The sequence below is a fragment of the Panthera uncia genome (genome assembly GCF_023721935.1).
Source record: "Panthera uncia isolate 11264 chromosome B2 unlocalized genomic scaffold, Puncia_PCG_1.0 HiC_scaffold_24, whole genome shotgun sequence".
In the NCBI taxonomy this organism is placed as follows: domain Eukaryota; kingdom Metazoa; phylum Chordata; class Mammalia; order Carnivora; family Felidae; genus Panthera; species Panthera uncia.
In genome coordinates, this window is record NW_026057580.1 from 82,441,348 (window position 1) to 82,454,610 (window position 13,263).

At 38.8% G+C, this 13,263-nt stretch overlaps 1 protein-coding gene and 1 pseudogene across 6 annotated transcripts in view; one reads left to right on the forward strand and one right to left on the reverse strand.

Annotated features, from left to right (window-relative positions):
* The window catches only part of LOC125938893 (tRNA (guanine(10)-N2)-methyltransferase homolog), a 93,071-nt gene that overhangs the window by 59,001 nt on the left and 20,807 nt on the right, over positions 1-13,263 (forward strand). The gene's annotated exons all lie outside the window — the stretch shown is intronic.
* On the reverse strand, positions 7,393-8,774 carry LOC125938897 (60S ribosomal protein L17-like; annotated as a pseudogene).

The following is a 13,263-nucleotide window of genomic DNA, read 5'->3' on the forward strand; positions in this document are numbered from 1 at the left end:
TATTGTATTGTATTGTATTGTATTGTATTGTATTGTATTGTATTGTATTTTTTTATGCGTGAGCCGGGAGGGGAAGAGTGAAAGGGGGACAGAGGATCCAAAGCAGGCTCTGTGCTGACAGCAGTGAGCCCAGTGTGGGGCTTGGACTCAAACTGTGACATCATGACCTGAGCTGAAGTTGGATGCTCAACTGAGTGAGCCACCCAGGCACAACATCTTTGTTAAAAGCTAATACCAAAATAAAAGTTGTGCATATATTTAAAGCCCTGATTATGTTCAATATTGTTGGTTTGGGTTTCATTATTCAGTAATTATTAATTATAAACAGAGCTGTATATAACAACAATGAAACACAAGATATCTTGAATAAGACAGCATCTTTAGGTTTCAAAGATAGTTTAGAATTAGGTTGAAAATTTGGCTGTTTCTTCAATCTGCCATAGATATTTTTTAAAAATTTTGTAGTTCCTGTATCTGCTATACATAATTATATAGAAAGCATTTTAGAACAGTGTTAACTTTCTGTCTTTTCAAAATGGCGGATGGTCCTTCAGCTGTTGGAAGCCGTGCTGGTTTTTGTTTTATAAATGTGTTGGAAGTCACCATGGCTTAACTTAAGTCATGCATTTGTTTATCAGCTGATAAGACTGTATACATTCCTGCCCAGACTTCTTAACACTGACCTGTGATAATCTCATTTAATCTTTTCATTTTAGAAATAAGGAAAATTACTTCCAAGGAGTGAAGTGACTTGTCTAAAGTTAATAGCTAGCTAGCTAGCTAATTAGTTTCCTTATTCTCAGGGCTGTGTTCACTTAATTTAACAGTTAACCAGATCTCAGGTACCAGATCTTTATTAATATTTTCAGAGAAGAACACATTTATTTCTTTCTATACAAAAGTGGTTCCTGCCTTAGATAAGCTGAATTCCAGCAGTAAATTTTTAGAAAACTTATTTTGAGATAGTTTCAGACTTACATAGAAGTTTCAAATGTAGCACAAAAAATTCCCCTCATCCAGAGTTTCCAACCATTAATGTCATCTACTGTATCCTCCTTTCTCATTCATTGCATAATCACATACCCATTGTCATTCATCCTTTTTGAAACTAAGAAGTTGCAGATAGTAATGCCCCATCACTTCTCAGAAACCAGAACATTCTTGTCAAACCATAGTCAACCCTCCAAGTTTGGAAATCAGTATTGATAACACTGCTGTTCAGTACATGGACCTTATTCACATTTCATCAGTTGCAGTCCATCTGAGAAAATGTGCTCTATTGACCCATCTTGTCATTCTCCTCCAGTCTGGAATATGTCCCCATTCTTTTCTTTTGTGTCTTTGATAGTTTTGTAGAGTATACAGCGTATATTCTAAAGGTTGACCCTCCCAGGGTCCATCTGATGTTTCTTTTTTATTTATTTATTTATTTTTAATATGAAATTTATTGTCAAATTGGTTTCCATACAACACCCAGTGCTCATCCCAACAGGTGTCCTCAGTGCCCATCACCCACTTTCCCCTCCCTCCCACCCCCTGTCAACCCTCAGTTTATTCTCAGTATTTAAGAGTCTCTTATGTTTTGGCTCCCTCTGTCTCTAACCCTTTTTTTTTTTTTTTCCTTCCCCTCCCCCATGGTCTTCTGGTAAATTTCTCAGGATCCACATAAGAGTGAAAATGTATAGTATCTGACTTTCTCTGTATGACTTATTTCACTTAGCATAACACTCTCCAGTTCCATCCACATTGCTACAAAAGGCCAGATTTCATTCTTTCTCATTGCCAGGTAGTATTCCATTGTGTATATAAACCACAATTTCTTTATCCATTCATCAGTTGATGGACATTTAGGCTCTTTCCATAATTTGGCTGTTGTTGAAAGCGCTGCTATAAACATTGGGGTACAAGTGCCCCTATGCATCAGCACTCCTATATCCCTTGGGTAAATTCCTAGCAGTGCTATTGCTGGGTCATAGGATAGATATATTTTTAATTTTTTGAGGAACGTCCACACTGTTTTCCAGAGTGGCTGCACCAGTTTGCATTCCCACCAACAGTGCAAGAAGGTTCCCGTTTCTCCACATCCTCTCCAGCATCTGTAGTCTTCTGATTTGTTCATTTTAGCCACTCTGACTGGCATGAGGTGGTATCTGAGTGTGGTTTCGATTTGTATTTCCCTGATGAGGAGCAACGTTGAGCATCTTTTCATGTGCCTGTTGGCCATCTGGATGTCTTTAGAGAAGTGTCTTCTTTAGAGAAGTGTTCTGCCCATTTCTTCACTGGATTATTTGTTTTTTGGGTGTGGAGTTTGGTGAGTTCATTATAGATTTTGGATACTAGCTCTTTGTCTGATATGTCATTTGCAAATATCTTTTCCCATTCTGTTGGTTGCCTTTTAGTTTTGTTGATTGTTTCCTTTGCAGTGCAGAAGGTTTTATCTTGATGAGGTCCCAATAGGTCATTTTTGCTTTTAATTCCCTTGCCTTTGGAGATGTGTCAAGTAAGAAATTGCTGCCGCTGAGGTCAGAGAGGTTTTTCCTGCTTTCTCCTATAGGGTTTTGATGGTTTCCTGTCTCACATTCAGGTCCTTTATCCATTTTGAGTTTATTTTTGTGAGTGGTATAAGAAAGTGGTCTAGTTTCATTCTTCTGCATGTTGCTGTCCAGTTCTCCCAGCACCATTTGTTAAAGAGACTTTTTTCCCATTGGAAATTCTTTCCTGCCTTGTCAAAGATTAGTTGGCCATACTTTTGTGGGTCCAATTCTGGAGTCTCTATTCTATTCCATTGGTCTATGTGTCTGTTTTTGTGCCAATACCATGCTGTCTTGATGATTACAGCTTTGTAGTAGAGGCTAAAGTCTGGGATTGTGATGCATCCCGCTTTGGTCTTCTTCTTCAATATTACTTTGGCTATTCGGGGTCTTTTGTGGTTCCATACAAATTTTAGGATTGCTTGTTCTAGCGTCGAGAAGAATGCTGGTGCAATTTTGATTGGGATTGCATTGAATGTATAGATTGCTTTGGGTAGTATTGACATTTTAACAATATTCTTCTACTATGAGCATGGAATGTTTTTCCATTTCTTCGTATCTTATTCAATTTCCTTCATAAGCTTTCTATAGTTTTCAGCATGGTTAGGTTTATTCCTAGGTATTTTATGATTCTTGGTGCAATTGTGAATGGGATCAGTTTCTTTGTCTTTCTGTTGCTTCATTATTAGTGTATAAGAATGCAACTGATTTTTGTACATTAATTTTGTATCCTGTGACTTTGCTGAATTCATGTATCCGTTCTAGCAGACTTATGGTGGAGTCTGTTGGGTTTTCCATGTATAATATCATGTCATCTGCAAAAAGTGAAAGCTTGACTTCATTCAGTTTCTTGAATTGACTTTATTCAATTTCTTTGCTGGTTATGGGTCTGTTCAAGTTTTCTATTCTTCCTGTTTGAGTTTTGGAAGTGTGTGGATGCTTAGGAATTTGTCCATTTCTTCCAGGTTGTCCAGTTTGTTGGCATATAATTTTTCATAGTATTCCCTGATAATTGCTTGTATTTCTGAGGGATTGGTTGTAATAATTCCATTTTCATTCATGATTTTATCTATTTGGGTCATCTCCCTTTTCTTTTTGAGAAGCCTGGCTAGAGGTTTATCAATTTTGTTTATTTTTTCAAAAAACCAACTCTTGGTTTCATTGATCTGCTCTACAGATTTTTTAGATTCTGTATTGTGTATTATTTCTCTTCTTCTGTTGGGTTTGGGGTGTCTTTGCTGTTCTGCTTCTATTTCCTTTAGGTGTGCTGTTCAATTTTGTATTGGGGATTTTTCTTGTTTCTTGAGATAGGCCTGGATTGCAATGTATTTTCCTCTCAGGATTGCCTTTCCTGCATCCCAAAGCATTTGGATTGTTGTATTTTCATTTTCATTTGTTTCCATATATTTTTAATTTCTTCTCTAATAGCCTGGTTGACCTATTCATTCTTTAGTAGGGTGTTCTTTAACCTCCATGCTCTTGGAGGTTTTCCAGACTTTTTCCTGTGGTTGATTTCAAGTTTCATAGCATTGCGGTCTCAAAGTGTGCATGGTATGATCTCAATTCTTTTATACTTATGAAGGGCTGTTTTGTGACCCAGTATGTGACCTATCTTGGAGAATGTTCCATGTGCACTCGAGAAGAAAGTATATTCTGTTGCTTTGGGATGCAGAGTTCTAAATATATCTGTCAAGTCCATCTGATCCAATGTATCATTCAGGGCCCTTGTTTCTTTATTGATCCTGTGTCTACATGATCTATCCATTGTTGTAAGTGGGGTATTAAAGTCCCTTGCAATGACCATATTCTTATCAATAAGGTTGCTTATGTTTGTGATTAATTGTTTTATATATTTGGGGGCTCCCATATTCGGCGCATAGACATTTATAATTGTTAGCTCTTCCTGATGGATAGACCCTGTAATTATTATTTAATGCCTTTTTCATTTCTTGTTACAGCCTTTAATTTAAAGTCTAGTTTGTCTGATATAAGTATGGCTATTCCAGCTTTCTTTTGACTTGCAGTTGCATGATAGATAGTTCTCCATCCCCTCACTTTCAATCTGAAGGTGTCCTCAGGTTTAAAATGAGTCTCTTGTAGACAGCAAATAGATGGGTCTTGTTTTTTTATCCATTCTGATACCCTATGTCTTTTGGTTGGAGCATTTAGTCCATTTACATTCAGTGTTACTATTGAAAGATAGGGGTTTAGAGTCATTGTGATGTCTGTAGCTTTCATGCTTGTACTGATGTCTCTGGTACTTTGTGGTCCTTGCAACATTTCACTCACAGAATCCCTCTTAGGATCTCTTGTAGGGCTGGTTTAGTGGTGATGAATTCCTTCAGTTTTTGTTTGTTTGGGAAAATCTTTATCTCTCCTTCTATTCTGAATGACAGACTTGCTGGAGAAAGGATTCTTGGCTGCATATTTTTTCTGTTCATCACATTGAAGATTTCCTGCCATTCCTTTCTGGCCTGCCAAGTTTCAGTAGATAGGTCTGCTACTGCCCTTTATGTGTCTACCTTTGTAAGTTAGGACCTGTTTATCCCTACCTGCTTTCAGAATTCTCTCCTTATCCTTGTATTTTGCCAGTTCCACTATGATATGTCCTGCAGAAGATCGATTCAAATTACGTCTGAAGGGAGTTCTCTGTGCCTCTTGGATTTCAATGCCTGTTTCCTTCCCCAGATCAGGGAAGTTCTCAGCTATGATTTGTTGAAGTACACCTTCAGCCCCTTTCTCTCTTCTTCTTCTGGAATTCCTATGATACGGATATTGTTCCATTTGATTGCATCACTTAGTTCTCAAATTCTCCCCTCATACTCCTGGATTTTTTTATTTCTCATTTTTTCAGCTTCCTCTTTTCCCATAATTTTATCTTCTTTTTTTTTAAATTTTAAAAAATGTTTTTATTTATTTTTGAGACAGAGACAGCATGAGCAAGGGAGGGGCAGAGAGAGAGGGAGACACAGAATCTGAAGCAGGCTCAAGCTCTGAGCTGTCAGCACAGAGCCCAACACGGGGCTTGAACTCACGGACTGTGAGATCATGACCTGAGCTGTAGTCGGACACTTAATTGACTGAGCCACCCAGGCGCCCCACATAATTTCATCTTCTAATTCACCTATTCTTTCCTCTGCCTCTTCAGTCTGTGCTATGGCTGCCTCCATTTTATTTTGTACCTCATTTATAGCATTTTTTAGTTACCCATGACTAGGTTTTAGTCTCTTTATCTCTATAGCAATAGATTCTCTGCTGTCCTCTATGCTTTTTTCAAGCCCAGCGATGAATTTTATGACTATTATTCTAAATTCTTTTTCCATTATGTTGCTTAAATCGTTTTTGATCAATTCGTTAGCTGTCGCTACTTCCTGGAGTTTCTTTTGAGGAGAATTCTTACGTGTCATCATTTTTGGTAGTTCCTGCGGTAGCTCCAAACTGCAGGGCACTTCCCCTGTGCTGTCCAGAGAAACTTGTGTTGGTGGGCGGGCCGCAGTCAGGCCCGATGTCTGCCCCCAGCCCACCGTTGGGGCCACAGTCAGACTGGTGTGTACTTTATCTTCCCCTCTCCCAGGGTCAGGACTCACTGTGAAGTGGTGTGGCCTCTGTCTGGGCTACTTGCAGACTGCCAGGCTTGTGGTGCTGCTTCGATGGGATCTGGCATATTAGCTGGGGTGGATCCGCAAGGTGCGCAGGGGCGGGAGGGGCAGGTTTAGCTAGCTTTGCTGATGGTGGTCCCCTGTAGCACCAGGAGGGAGGCAGGCCCATCAGAGGGATGGATCCACAGAAGCACAGCGTTGGGCATTTGCGAGGTGCAAGCAAGTTTGGTGACAGGAACTGGTTCCTTTTGGAATTTCAGCTGGAGGATGGGAGAGGGAAATGGCGCTTGCCAGCGCCTTTGTTCCCCTGCCAAGCTCAGCTCTGTCTCCCGGGGCTCGACAACTCTCCCTCCCGGTGTCGTCTAGCCCTCCTGCTCTCTGAGCAGAGCTGTTGACTTTTAACATTCCAGATGTTAAGTCCCGCTAGCTGTCAGAACTCACGGACTCTGGCCCCTCTGCTTTTTCAAGGGGCTCTGCCTTGCCTGGTGGGCTGCCCCTCCGCTGCCCCGGCTCCTTCCCATCAGTCCGTGTAGCATGCACCACCTCTCTGCCCTTCCTACCCTCTTCCGTGGGCCTCTTGTCTACGCTTGGCTCCGGAGAGTCCGTTCTGCTAGTCTTCCGGCGGTTTTCTGGGTTATTTAGGCAGATGTGGGTGGAATCTATAGATCAGCAGGATGAGGTGAGCCCAGTGTCCTCCTATGCCGCCATCTTCCTGTTGATGTCTCCCTCCATCTGATGTTTCTTTTAGGACCAGATTCAGGTAATGATCTTGGTAGGAATACTACAAAAATTATACTGTGTTTTTCATGCACTGCATCGTGGGGCACACAGAGTTAACTGCTACTAGAGATCTTAAATTTGATCATCTAGTCCTGTTGTTCTCTGTCAGGTTTCTCCACTGTGAGCCATCGTTTTCTTCTTTGATTAGTATTTCATCAGGGGAGATATCCCAGTATTACATCACTATCTTGTTCATCCAGTCACTATTCACATTGTCAATTCCATTGTTTACAACCACCACAATGATGACTTTTCTGTTCCATCACTCCTTCTACATTTGTAAGTTGGCATTCTACAGTAAGGAAGAGTTTTCCCTTCTTCCCCTATTTGTTTACTAATTTATTAATTTATATTTTTATGGAGTGCTTAATTTATACTTTTATGGATGCTTGTATTATTCACTGGGCTATAATTTATTATTGTCACTATTTTGTTGCTCAAATTGTCTCAGATTTGATCAGTGGGAGTTACTTTGAGGTGGTTCCTCTGTCCTTTTGAAATATTCCCATTAGTTTTTGTGTACTTATTATTTTTTTGGCATTTCTGACTGCCCACTATTTTGTTGTTTTGTATTTAATTATAATTCAAGTTGAATGTGCTTAAGAATATCTTTTGTAGTTCTTTTATTTATTCCTTTCTCTTTATACAAAATTAAATTGGAGGTACTTTTAAGTATTTTTAATATTTCTAAAGACCTTACAAATGGACATTGGATATTTTTTTCAGTGACTTCTCAATTTTAATAATTTTCAACAATGAGAAATTTCCAAATGCATATAACCAAAGGGATATTTTAGAAGTAGAAAAGGGATACATGCTTTTATCACATTTTTTTTTTTTTTTTACCCTAGATGTTTATCAAGGGAAAGCTCTCATCTAGGTATGTGTCTGATGCACACATGGGAAGACTACTATGGTATTTACTTCCCTGACTTTATCTCTCAAGAAATTTATGTCCATGTTCTCTAATGTTCATAATTAGGCTTCTGTTGTTTTACCCTCCCTGTACTTTTTTTTTCTTTCTATTTTTACTTTTATTTGCATTTATTTTATGCAGAATTTACTCCTGGGACATAATTTTTTGTTTCTTCTTAAAAAAAATTTTTTTTAAATGTTTATTCATTTTTGAGAGACATAGAATGCAAGTGGGGATGGGGCATAGAGAGAGAGGGAGACACAGAATCTGAAGCAGGCTCCAGGCTCTGAGCTGTCTGCACAGAGCCCGATGCAGGGCTTGAACTCATGAACCATGAGATCATGGCCTGAGCCGAAGTTGGTTGCCTAACTGACTGAGCCACCCAGGTGCCCCTTCTTCAGTTTCTTCTGGGGTATATTTTTGTTCTGTGCAACCTCCTCTTCTGGTTTGGGAACAGTCTGCTCTTTTTCAGTAAGGATTATCTCACTGAAAAGAGATCATCTCACTGAAAGTGTGGCAGGGAGAGCTCACGTATGGGTTAATCTGACTGTGAGCCCTGTAAGTTCCATGCCACATCTTGGGGGCTTTGTTCAGCTAGATGTGCTCAATGACCAGAAAATCTGCATCTAAACCCTTAAACTCAGCATTACTCTCTGCATTTTTAAGCATGTGCAATAAAAATTCGGCTCTCTTTTTAGGCCACTGACCCTGTGTGCAGCCCCACTCTCTGGCCTGGGCACACCTACCACTCTGCCATTGTAGCAATGGAATGGCACACATTGCTTCTGCAAAGTCACATCCTTTAAATACTCGGTGGCTTTTCAGATATGCAAACCCTTGATGGCCTGGGAAGTTTCACATGTGTTCTTAAAGTGAACATGATGATTTGAACCTCTTGATTTGCATGATTTTGTAGGGGTTTTTTGGGTCAAGTGAATAGAAAACCATTCTCAGAGGTCACCTCAGGCTGCATCTGGGAAGAGGAAGATCTCCTTCTCTTTAGCCTAAAGTGACCTTACTAATGAAATATTATTATTACTGTTAACTTATTAATGAACTTAGTTTGTCTTGTGTTAGGAAATAAATTATTTTTACTTCTGTACTATATGTCATCCAAAATCTTTGTTCTTTTTAAAATAGCACAATATTATGGTGAATTTAAGACTAAAATCATCTAGAAATGTTTGAAATAATGTTCTTGGTTCCAAATTAAACAATTTAGAATTTGTTTGGTTATATTGTATTGACAATACAGCTTTTTAAGAATAAAGATTTCATTTTAAAGTCAGGTTTTTTTAAATTTTTTTAACGTTTTATTTATTTTTGAAACAGGGAGAGACAGAACATGAACGGGGGAGGGTCAGAGAGAGAGGGAGGCACAGAATCTGAAACAGGCTCCAGGCTCTGAGCTGTCAGCACAGAGCCCGACGCGGAGCTCGAACTCACGGACCGTGAGATTATGACCTGAGCCGAAGTTGGCCGCTTAACCGACTGAGCCACCCAGGTGCCCCAAAGATTTCATTTTAAAATACATTAGCACAGATGAATTTTATTTTTTTTATTTTTATTAAAAAAATTTTTTTTAAATGTTTTTATTTATTTTTGAAAGAGAGAGACAGAGCATGAGTCAGGGAGGAGCAGAGAGAGAGGGAGACACAGAATTCGAAGCAGGCTCCAGGCTCTGAGCTGTCAGCATAGAGCCCGATGCGGGGCTTGAACTCACTGTGAGATCATGACCTGAGCTGAAGCCGGACACTCAACCGAATGAGCCACCCAGGTGCCCCGAGCACAGCTTAATTTTAAAATGTTTGTATTTTTGGTCTATTGAATATAGGCTTTTAGTTCTACTACTGAATTCATTTACTCAATCAAATTCTGTTACACGATTCAAGTTTAAAAATAAGAATTACATATTATAATCAAGTTCAGGCATTACTCTTTAAATCCAGGGCATTTTATTTATTTTATTTTATTTTATTTATTTTTTTTTAAATTTTATTTTTTTTAACGTTTATTTATTTTTGAGACAGAGAGAGACACAGCATGAACGGGGTAGGGGCAGAGAGAGAGGGAGACACAGAATCCAAAGCAGGCTCCAGGCTCTGAGCCATCAGCCCAGAGCCCGACGTGGGGCTCGAACTCACGGACCGCGAGATCGTGACCTGAGCTGAAGTCGGACGCTTTAACCGACTGAGCCACCCAGGCGCCCCAAAATCCATGGCATTTTAAAAGTATAAGACATGATAAAAATAAAGTACTACCTTCGAAAGTTTAATTATTTGCAAGGAATTGTCAGAGCTGATGATTGAAAAAGGATTTTCCATTTGCAGTGAAGAAATTGCTACTCAACAGACTGGCTGTATTTCCTTGGGTATAGTTTTTCCCCCACTCTAGCATGTCGGATTTTTTGCCAGCATCAAGATGCTCTGTACACTTCGTATCTTTTCACCTTTGTTTATTCTGTGCCCATTGCTTGATAAACCATTTCTTCTTTCCTCTGCTGATAAAATTCTAGTAATCTTTCAAGGTCTGACTTAACTGTCACCATCTCTGAGATACTTTTCCAACCCTTCTTAGTAGAATTAATCTTTCATCTGTGCTCTCGGTAGTTTATTCTTATCACTCTTAGAGACTGACCACATAAAATTACTGTAAGCTGTTGGTATTTATGGGTTTATTATTCAGAGTTGCAGCTACTTGCAAGTGACCCCGAAGATCTATGTCATTAATATCGTTTGGATGACATAACGTCAACTCATGTGTGTTTGATATTCTAGGAATTGCTAAGCTACAGAGTTCAGCTGTTTGCTCAGACTTTATGTCTCCATATTGTGTTGTTTTCTTACTGGCATTACACACAGATAACTTTCTTGAGGTGATCACAAACTGCATTTCTTTGTAAAAGATGCCCTTTAATAGAAATCCCGCTGCTAATGCTTGTGATAAAAATGTTGATAAAGTAAAGAAGCTTTATAAAGTATGCCCCAATGTAGGATTTGGGGATACATTTTTCTTCCCAGTTTTACTGAAGAAATAATTGATATATGTCACTGTATAAGTTTAAGGCATATAGCATGATGGCTTGCTTTATATTGGGAATAAACAGTAACTCTAGTAAAATGAGTTTTGGAGTGGCTCAGAGCAGCAAAGAAAACATGTTTTTCATCTCTTAACTAGGAAACAAGAAAACGTGATACCTTGAGCTATTTTCAGTGAGTGCTCTAATCAGTGCAAAATCTGTTTCTCAAATGGGAGGTGAAATTGTAGTGACATTTGGAAATAGCTTAAGGCATGAAGATTCATAGGAAAATGAGTGTCATGATTTATGGAAAAGCTAGGGGCCTATGCACAGTTGGTTTTGCTTTTAAAAAAATAATGTGTTATAATTTGTATATCATGAAAGTCACCTTTTTGCAGTTTACAACTCCATGGTTTTTAGTACATCCACAAAGTTGTGCAACCATCACCACTTTCTAATCCCAGAACATTTGTATCACCCCTAAAGAAACCCCATATACATAAGCAGTCACCACTATTTCTGCCCCTGGCAACCACTTATCTACCTCTATGGACTTGTCTTTTGTGGCTGATTTAGGTTTTAAATAGATGTTTGGATTGTAGGGGTATAGCAATAGAAATGAAACGAAGATAGCATACCATACTATCATAATAACCCAGGCATAGTACAGATTTATGGCTTCTATTTAACACTTTGCAAACAGTTCATTGAAGTATGTTGGTATAAAATATATTAGTAAATCTATAGTAAAGAATTTTAGGGGGTACCTGTGTGGCTCAGTCAGTTTAAGTGTCTCTTGATTTTGTCTCAGGTTGTAATTTCATGGTTCATAAGATGGAGCCCTGTGTCAGTCTCTGTGCTGACAGCACGGAGCCTGTTTGGGGTTCTCTCTGTCCCTCTTTGCCCCTCCCCTGCTCACATGCATTCTTTCGAAATAAGTAAATAAACATTAAAAAAAAAAAGAATTTTTTGTTGATATTTTAAAATTCTTAGCATGGTATTTTGGGAGTATACAGCTAAATTGGTCCTAGTATAATAGGGTAGTGATTCAAGGCGAGCTTGTTAATGGGGCGGGGCGCCTGAGTGGCTCAGTCGGTTAAGAGTCCGACTTCAGCTCAGATCATGATCTCACGGTTTGTGGGTTCAAGCCCTGCGTTGGGCTCTGGGCTGACAACTCAGAGCTTGGAGCCCACTTTGGATTCTGTGTCTCCCTCTGTCTGCCCCTCTGCTGATTGTACTCTATCTCTCACAAATTGTCTCAAAAATAAACATTAAAAAAAAAATTAAAAAAACGAGCTTGTTAATGATAATGATAACCCAAATGACATTCTTTCATGCTTAAACTTAAAGATCAAGTCAAAAAGGGTAATATAAAACACATAACTATGTTTTTCTGCTCTTAAGCCAAAGGCCTGGTGACTTAGTTTCACAAGCTTAGCATCATTCGTGTCATCAGTATTAGTTAAAATTGTATTGGTTTTGTAGTTTTGATTTGTAAATTTGTTTTGGTTTTATAGGTGTTTAAAGAATGTAAGCATATGGACTTTATATCTAACTTATGCTTATATATCTTTAAGTTACATTTTAATAAGAATACTTTAAGTTAACTCTACCAGGAAATAAGATTTTTTTCCTTTAAAAAAAGGTACATAACTAAGTTTGACATACTATTTTAGACATCTACAAACTCTGCTTTTTCAAGCTTAAGGTAAAGGCTATATTTTTTTTTTTCTGTTAACCATGGTGTAGAATGTATGTCTCCATATCATAAATGCTTTGTATGAAGACTCCCAAACTTGATATTAACTAATCTTAGGAGAAAGACAACATTTCTGACTAGATAGTGAACTTTAGAGAATTGTTAGATCAGGCAAAATGTGAAATGGTCATTACCTACTGGAGAGCTCTAAGGAAGGATGCAGAGAATGACTTCAAGGGAATTCCTTCCACTGATAATACAGTGAAGTGCATTATGAATGTTGCTTTGTAAGTGGGTGATGAAGGTTTTGAGCATGTGGTTGAGGTAATGAGGGAGAGCTCATTGAAGGTCAGAGGGACTAGAGAAGTCAATAAAAGAGTGGTAGTGAAGACCATGTTGATGCATTGGAATGGGCTAGCTGAGATGGTGTCCTTTATGGGAAGTGCTAATTGGCACCTTTCCCACTTTGGACCAGAACTTGAAAATTTCCCATATAATAAATGTTTGCAGAGGTTATCTAGAAAGGCAAAAGATTTGCAAAGGAAAAATAAAAACTAGGCATCACAGTGTTCTTAATGGTACCCATACCTAATGAGTGCCTCCCCTGCTGTTCTTCAGCATTCTTCCATAGCTGTTTCCCCCTCATCTGTCACCTGTTTCTTCTGCCAAGAGTGATGCCAACAACCTGTCAGATGGTTCAGAACTACTGCTGCCTGACT